This window comes from Sarcophilus harrisii, chromosome 1 (genome assembly GCF_902635505.1).
Source record: "Sarcophilus harrisii chromosome 1, mSarHar1.11, whole genome shotgun sequence".
Lineage (NCBI taxonomy): Eukaryota > Metazoa > Chordata > Mammalia > Dasyuromorphia > Dasyuridae > Sarcophilus > Sarcophilus harrisii.
Window position 1 is genome coordinate 21208005 of NC_045426.1, and position 8140 is coordinate 21216144.

The 8140-nt window shown below is 39.4% G+C and overlaps 1 protein-coding gene across 1 annotated transcript in view; it reads right to left on the reverse strand.

Annotated features, from left to right (window-relative positions):
• The window catches only part of FHIT (fragile histidine triad diadenosine triphosphatase), a 992759-nt gene that overhangs the window by 481615 nt on the left and 503004 nt on the right, over positions 1 to 8140 (reverse strand). The window lies entirely within an intron of this gene.

Genomic DNA, 8140 nt, shown 5'->3' on the forward strand with positions numbered 1-8140 from the left:
GTATACTTGTTTGGAAACTCTGGGGAAGCCATAAGGTACAGCAGAAAATGAGCTAGATTTGAAGGCCCAGAAGCACAGAATCTAAGACTATCCAATGTAGTCCAATATCTAAACGCAAATGTTTTCCGCCATGAGAGAGCACACTGTTTCAAGGCCTCCAAAGTGAGCAAGGGGGAAACTCAATCTCAGGACACAGCCCATTTCCCTTTTGTTGTTAAGTCTTTTCAGTCATGTCAATTCTTTGTGATCCCATTTGGGGTTTTCTTGGGAAAGATACTGGAGTGGTTTGCCATTTCCTTCTCTAATTTATTTTGCAAATGAGGAAACTGAGGCAGACAAGGTTAAGTGACTTGTTCAGGGTCACACAGCTAGTAAGTTTCTGAGGCAAAATTTGAACTTAGGAAGATGAAGTTTCCTGACAGAAAACCCAATACTCTATGCTCTGTGCAACTTAGCTGCCCGGCGTTTCACTTTGGAAAAGTTAGAAATTTATAAATTGCTAAAAAAAAAATATGATTGTTTTTCCTTAGCATCAAACCTAAACTGGCTTCTCTGCAACAACTCAGGGAGTCACATACTACTGCACTGTACCAAATATGATCGTCTCCAGTTTAGAGATAAGGAGACCAAGGTTCAAAGTGGCTTAAGTAGGTTGTCTAGAGGGCGAAAGATGAGATTTAGTCCAAGATTTTCTGCCTCCAAGCACAGCACTCTATCCACTGCACAACATTGCCTTTATCCAATCTGATTAAAGTACAAGGGATGAGCTCAAATACTATCCTCGCTACACATAGTGGGTTGTTTTTTTTTGGGTTTTTTTGTTTTTTTTTTTTTTTTTTTGGTCTGCTCTGTCTCTGTCTCTTTGTTTCTGTCTTTGTCTCTTGCTTCTCTCCTCCCTTCTTTCCTTTCCCTCTCTCCCTCCTTTTCCTTTCTCTCTTTCTATGTCTCTATCTCTCTCTGTCTGTCTGTCTCTGTCTCTGTCTCTCTATTTAGCCTGAACAAAACAAGTCTCTCCACTAGAATGGCAGATGTAGAGATGGAAGATATAATCCAACTCCCAAATTTTACAAATAAGAAAGATTCTGGAGGGTAGCAAGTAGTAGAGCCTACATTTAAATGGATATTCTTTACCTCCAAATCCATCCCTCTCTCCATTTCCATGAGATGGTAGACTCTGGAGTCAGCCTACTGAGACACACCTTGTCATGTACCAGCATAATTGCACAATTTCATTAAAATAATTCTATTACTAATTTACTAGTTTTCTGTTCATTATCACTTCAGTATGAAGAATATTACTTTTAAAGCCTGCATTAAAACCCACTTAGGCAAGCACAGAAAGAGAAGATAGCAAGGGAAAGTACAAAAAGGAGCTATTAATATTATCAGTTAGAGTTGGGAGCCTATTCATTTAATAAATCTTTGCAGTATTAGCAAGATTGATGAGTAGCAGTGCAAATGAGGAGAACATGAGATAGACGATCATTTGTTATCATTACAGAGATATAAAGTATGATTCAATGTTTCATAATGGATGTTAAATTTGATTTAACATATGGCTGACTCATTTGCTGAAACTCTCCTTAAAGACATAAACTCATTCTAAAGTCAAAGCCATTGTCTTAACAACAGCCTCTGAATTATCTTTTGATAAGAAACCTCATCTCCTCAGTAAACACAGGCTTGAGGAGATGATGTGGAAACTCTGTTTCATAGATGAACAAATGTACCATGGACGGATTCATTAAACAGATCGGACAAAGCATCTCCACCAGGGTATAAAAAAGGGAGGACCGATGTATAAAACTAGTAATCCAGATAAACAATCTTACTGAAATCACAGTTCAACTATTGACAAGGAAATTCTTCCACTGAAATAACCTTCTATTGTCTATCCTGGAAAGGTCTACCTTTCTAGCTTCTTACTTAGGCCAAGAGAGAAAGTAATTGGACCAAGAAAGGTCTACTTTTTGAGCTTCTTACCTAGAACAAGAAAGAAACTACTTGGACTAAGAAAGGTCTATTTTTCAAGCTTCTTACTTGAGTCAAGAGAGAAAGTACTTAGACCCAAGAAAGGTCTATTTTTCTAGCTTCTTTCTTGGGTCAAAGGAAAAAAAAGTACTTGGAGAAAAGTTTATTTTTCTAGCTTCTTACTTGGAACAAGAAAAAAAGTACTTGGAGCAAGAAAGGTCTACTTTTGTAGCTTCTTACTTAGACCAAGAAAGAAAGTACCTTACATTGTCTGTTCTAGGTTAAATGGTTCATTGTACATCTTATCAAGATGTGGTAAATAATTCATCGCTAGTCTTGCTTCAGATATGTTTCCTATGGATGATAACAAGAAAAGTACATCTGAACATCTACAGCTGTCCATCTATTGGCTGTTCCATTTATCTGAGTTCTGGATTCTATCAAGAAAGAATGGGTATCTTCCAATGGATTTATGCAGCCACTGATGAGACACACTAGGTCTATACAAAGTGCATGAGCATTTTTGTTTGATGTTTATGGGTCTCCATGCCATTCTGACAGCAGAAGGCTTATTTATTGTTCCACCAGGTGTCTGTTCTGAAATCATGTCCATAAATAAAATCCTGGCCCCTAGCCCTACTCCATCAAGACTTTAAATTTACCACTCCACTAAAGGCAGTGGATAGAGATTGAGCTCTAGCCTCAGAGTCGATAAGACCTGTGTTTGTGTAACACCTTTGATACATACTGACTGAGCAACTCTGGGTGAGTCAACTTAACCTCTCAGTGTTTTCCTATACTGTCTAGTCACAGAAAAGGTACAAACCTACATTTGGTGGAGGGGGTGTTCTCATTGGGATGGCCCTCCACCAAAAAATCCCAAGTCTTGTCTGAAACCAAAACAAAACACAATCTTCAGTCCATTCAATTCTTGGACACATGTTGCCAGTGATACAACCCTAAGCTCTGCTGAGAAAAGCCTGCCAAGCAATTCCATTGTAATCTCTTAGAAAATGATCAGCATGTTTTAAAGTGAGAACTTCATCTTGTTAGATGTAATATGTGCTGTTTGGGTTCATCTGATCTGACCAAAGTGCCACCTAATTTACATTTAGTTCCTAGAAAGGCAAGTGTGAGGAAGCACTTTAAGCAAATGAACTTGATGCTCCATTTTTCTATGATAACCCCTTGTGAATGTATCTATTATTTGATGATTTTATTTATTGACAATATGCCTACCACCCTGTACTTAGTCAATGAATAAAATATCTATAACAGCTAAACCAAGGAACAGAAAATCATAAGAAAATGAGAAAATCCAAATTGGGTTGTATCAGTGCTCCATCCAAATCAGTATTTAGTAACTAAGAAGACAGAAAAAATTTTCTGTGTTAGACCCAACCGATATTATGCCAACGAGTTGATCTCAAAAGATAAGGGATACACTCAAAATATTCCTGACATTTTTCCAAAATATGCGTTTGGAAAGTAGTGCTACATAGCCAAGAGTCTGACACATAGTAGGAGCTTGATAATGCTAGCTGCTTGCTTGGCTGTCTGACTGTTTTAATGATTTCATGCATGAACTTTTCTGAATCCTTCTTGAAACTTGTCAAAAATGTGAATTTTGTTAAATATTATGATACATTAATATGCCTAAGAGCTGTGATTTGGTTGTTTAAGTACTCCTCCCTCTAATGTAGATTAAAATCTTTCTACCTTAGAAGGAGGCGTACTTAAACATAACTTGCTCTTAAAGTTTAGGAAAAGCCCTTAACTAAGAGCAAGTTTAGGACAGATCGCATGTTCTGACTCAAAGGCATTATAGGTAGCAGAAAAAGTCAAGATGCTAGATCCAGACGACCTTAGTTCATAGCCCACCATTCACACTTAATCACTGTTTAACTGTTGTTGGCAAGACAAAACTTGCCTGAACCTCAGTTTCCTCATATGTAAAATGAGCAAACAACTAGATAACCTCTGAGGGCTCTTCTGGGGTTTTTCTGAGCCTTAATTATAAAATTAGGGGACTGAGCTAGATGATCTTGAGTTTCATTTTAGCTTCAGATCTCTGATCTTTCAATTTCATGACCAATCTATATATATGGGTAGAGAGAGAGAGAAAGAAAGAGACAGAGACAGAGACAGACAGACAGACAGAGACAGAGACAGAGAGACAGAAAGAGAGAGATTAGTCAACAAGTAATGAATGGTTTGCCCAGAACAAAAATTAAAGTCTATCTATCACATCTTAAAAAAGGATGAATCTACATAGGAGCAGGAGGCAAACACACTAATATAATAAAAAATCATTCAATAAGCACTTATTAAACCTTCCTCTATGCTAGCCACAGTGCTCTGTGCAGAGGATCCACAGTATAATGAGGAGATAACATACAAACAACTATATACTATTTATTTTGTTGGAAGCTATGATGCCTTGGAGGGAAGGCAGTAGCATCAAGGGGCATCATCTTTGAAATAAGCAGATGTGATTTATGTAGCTGTTTGCAGAGATCCTTCTAGGAATCTGACCACAAGCCCTCTTTTCAATCCTGGAGCTGTTACAGTTGTGTCCCTGCCCCACTGTAGCTGCAAGATCTAGTGTGCTAAAGCAACAGTGTCCTGCTCTGCTGATGCTTGGCCCGGGGCTCGGACTAGGTCTGCACTGGGATGGCCCACAGCACTCCCACCTGTTCGCCTCAGACCCTCTCCATTGGACCTTCCAAGTCCTCCCTGGTGTTCCCCAGCCAAGATGTCCAGAAATCTTCAGCACTACTGCTTATTCAGAGATCCTGCCATAATAGGGTCTGGGCAGGACCTGGGGCTGGGGATGCCCTGGGATTACATGCTAGGCTCCCACCCTGGATTCACAGACTTTTTCTGTTGACTTTCCAAATTCTCTTTGGTGTCTCTGAGCTGAGAGGTCTGGAAGTCCCCCGTATTGCTTCTAAATCAGAGATCTGGTCACAGATCCAGTTCTGGGGCTGCATCTGGAGCTGTACTGGTACCCAGATTGCACAATGGACTCTCATCCCAATGTCACAGACCTTTTCTGCTGACCTTCTAAGTTGCCGTCAGCTGGAAAGTGTTCTACTCAGTGTTTTCAGTGTTCTGATGCTCTAAAATTTATCTAGAGTTATTATTTCAAGGAATTTGGAGAGGTATGGGGAAGAGGTTGAACTAGTTCCTGCCTTTACTCCATCTTGGCTCCATCTGCAAATGTGATTTATAAAACCAGGACTGTGGAGAATTCTGCTTTTGGTGATCTTTAAATCAAGGATCAGAGATGTAGATCTGGAGAAGTCCCCAGATTCCATCTATTCCAACCCATTTTAGGGATGAGAAAATCAAAATCCAGAAAGGATAGAACACTTGTGTCCAATGTTACATGGAGTATCTGTGAGGGGTAGGATTTGGGCCAGGGTCCTTTGATACCATAAACAGAGTGCTATACCACCTTTCTTTCATTCCTGAGCATGCCAGATAATGGTAGAATGTAAAAAAAAAGTTAAAAACCCAAACCCCGAAACCCCCAAAATCAGAATAGGCCAGAAAATTTAGTCTCAGCTCCCAATTTCAACACTTAGTAGCTGTGTGGCTTTTGACAGATCGCTTTCCCACTCTGGGCCTCCACTTTCTTGCTTAGGAAAATGCTGAAGCCAGTACCTTCTAGCACTAACCTTTTCTAAGTCTATAATTCCAACATTATTCAGTCATCACAACCAAATAACTGACAACCATTAATACCTGCTGGCAGCAAACCCTCAGGGCTGCAGTGAAATGCCTAACCAGAATATTAAAAGCCTAGTTCAGAATTACCTCAAATCTCCAGGATAATAAATAGGTAGCAGACAGAATAACAAAAAACCATTTAGATTTCCAGCTCATGGAACCTCTCAAGATAACACTCTTGTGTGACTTTAGTATCCACAGTGCTACACAATACTTCCTAAAGTTATCTCCTTTAAGTGTGAAGTATTTTACCTCTACTTTTAAAGGCTAAGGAGCCCTCCTTAATCTATCTCCTTACTCATTCTCTTAATCTTTAGTTGTCTTTCCAAAGATTTTGGACTTTTTCAGGTTTCTATCTTCAGTCTTTTTTAAGTGCTCTAGAGTTTCCTTATCTGTAAAATAATAGGTTGAAACTAGTCACTTCTAAGCTCCCTTTTAGTTTACTATCTCCATGATAGCATACTTGGATAAATAGAATTATAGATCTAGCATAGAAGAGTCTAACCGCTGCACTTTACATATAAGGAAGCTGAGAGATAAATTAAGAAAAAATGTCATAGTTTCTGACATAGGAATAGAGGTTAAAGACCCTCACAATAAGGGCAAATAGCAATTCTATGAGTGAGGAAGCATGGGAAGTAGACAAGTAGAGATTGAGGTAAGAGGATGACCAGTTCCTTAAAAGTGATGATGTTCCATTGGGTAAAAGGGCTGTCAGTTATTTTAAACTGATGATGTTCAGTTGGGTAAGAGGGCAGTCAGTTACTTGAAACTGATGATGTTCCATGAGGTAAGAGGGTGATCAGTTACTTAAAAGTGATGATGTTCCCTGAGGTGAGAGGGCAGTCAGTTACTTGAAACTGATGATGTTCCGTGGGGCAAAAGGGTGGTCAGTTACTTAAAAGTGATGATGTTCCATGAGGAAAGAGGGTGGTCAGTTACTTAGAAGTGATGGTCCATGAGGTAAGAGGGTAGTCACTTAGAAGTGATGATGTTCTGTTGGGTAAGAGGGAGATCAGTTATTTGAAACTGATGATATTCCATGAGATAAGAGGATGGTCAGTTACTTAAAAGTGATGATGAACATCATCCCTGAGAGAGGTCAGTTGCTTGAAAGTGATAATGTTCGATGGGGTAAGAGGGTAGTCAGTTACTTAAAAGTGTGATGTTCCATGAGGTAAGAGGGTGAGCAGTTAACTTAGAAGTGATGTTCTGTTGGGTAAGAGGGTGGTCAGTACTTTAAACTGATGATGTTCAGTTGGGTAAGAGGACAGTTAGTTATTTGAAACTGATGATGTTCCGTGAAATAAGAGGATGGTCAGTTACTTAGAAGTGATATTCTGTTAGGTAAGAGGATGGCCAGTTACTTAAAAGTGATGATGATCTGTGAGATAAGAGGATGGTCAGTTACTTAAAAGTGATGATGTTCCCTGAGGTAAGAGGGCAGTCAGTTACTTGGAATTGATGATGTTCCATGGGGCAAGAGGGTGGTCATTTATTTAAAAGTGATGATGTTCTGTTGGGTAAGAGGGTGATCAGTTATTTGAAACTGATGATGTTCCATGAGGTAAGAGGATGGTCAGTTACTTAAAAGTGATGATGAACATCATCCCTGAGGGAGGTCAGTTGTTTGAAAGTGACAATGTTTGATGGGGTAAGAGGGTAGTCAGTTACTTAAAAGTGGTGATGTCCCATGAGGTAAGAGGGAGGTCAGTTACTTAGAAGTGATGATGTTCTGTTAGGTAAGAGGGCAGTCAGTTACTTAAAACTGATGATGTTCCATAGGGTAAGACGGTGGTCAATTATTTAAAAGTAATGTTCTGTTGGGTAAGAGGATGGCCAGTTACTTAAAAGTTATGATGTTCCATGAGGAAAGAGGGAAGTCAGTTACTTAGAAATGATGATGTTCTGTGAGGTAAGAGGGTGGTCAGTTACCTAAAAGTGATGATGTTCCATGAAGTAAGAGAGTGGTTAGTTACTTAAAATCCATGAGGTAAGAGGGAGGTCAGTTATATAAAACTGATGAAGTCCCATGAAATAAAAAGGCAATCAGTTAACGTAAAAGTGATGATGTTCCATGAAGTAAGAGAGTGGTCAATTACTTTGTGGGGAGCTGGCACTAATCTACAGGTGATAAGGCCATAAGGCCATACAGGTGATAAGGCCACATTCCAAAAGACTGCCTTAACCTTGAATAGGAATCTCCTAATCACATCATGGAGTTTCTTACATGACCAAAGACTGCCTTAACCTTGAATAGGCAGATATCTAGGCATCTCCTAATCACATCCTGGAGCTTCCTATGTGACCAAAGACACCTGATCAGCTCATCCTTGGGTGGGAAACCAATTCTTTGTCTAGGACCCCCCCACCCTGTACTAAGTTTGCACAACCCTGCTTCCTTTCCTATTGCTACATATACCTGATGATGATG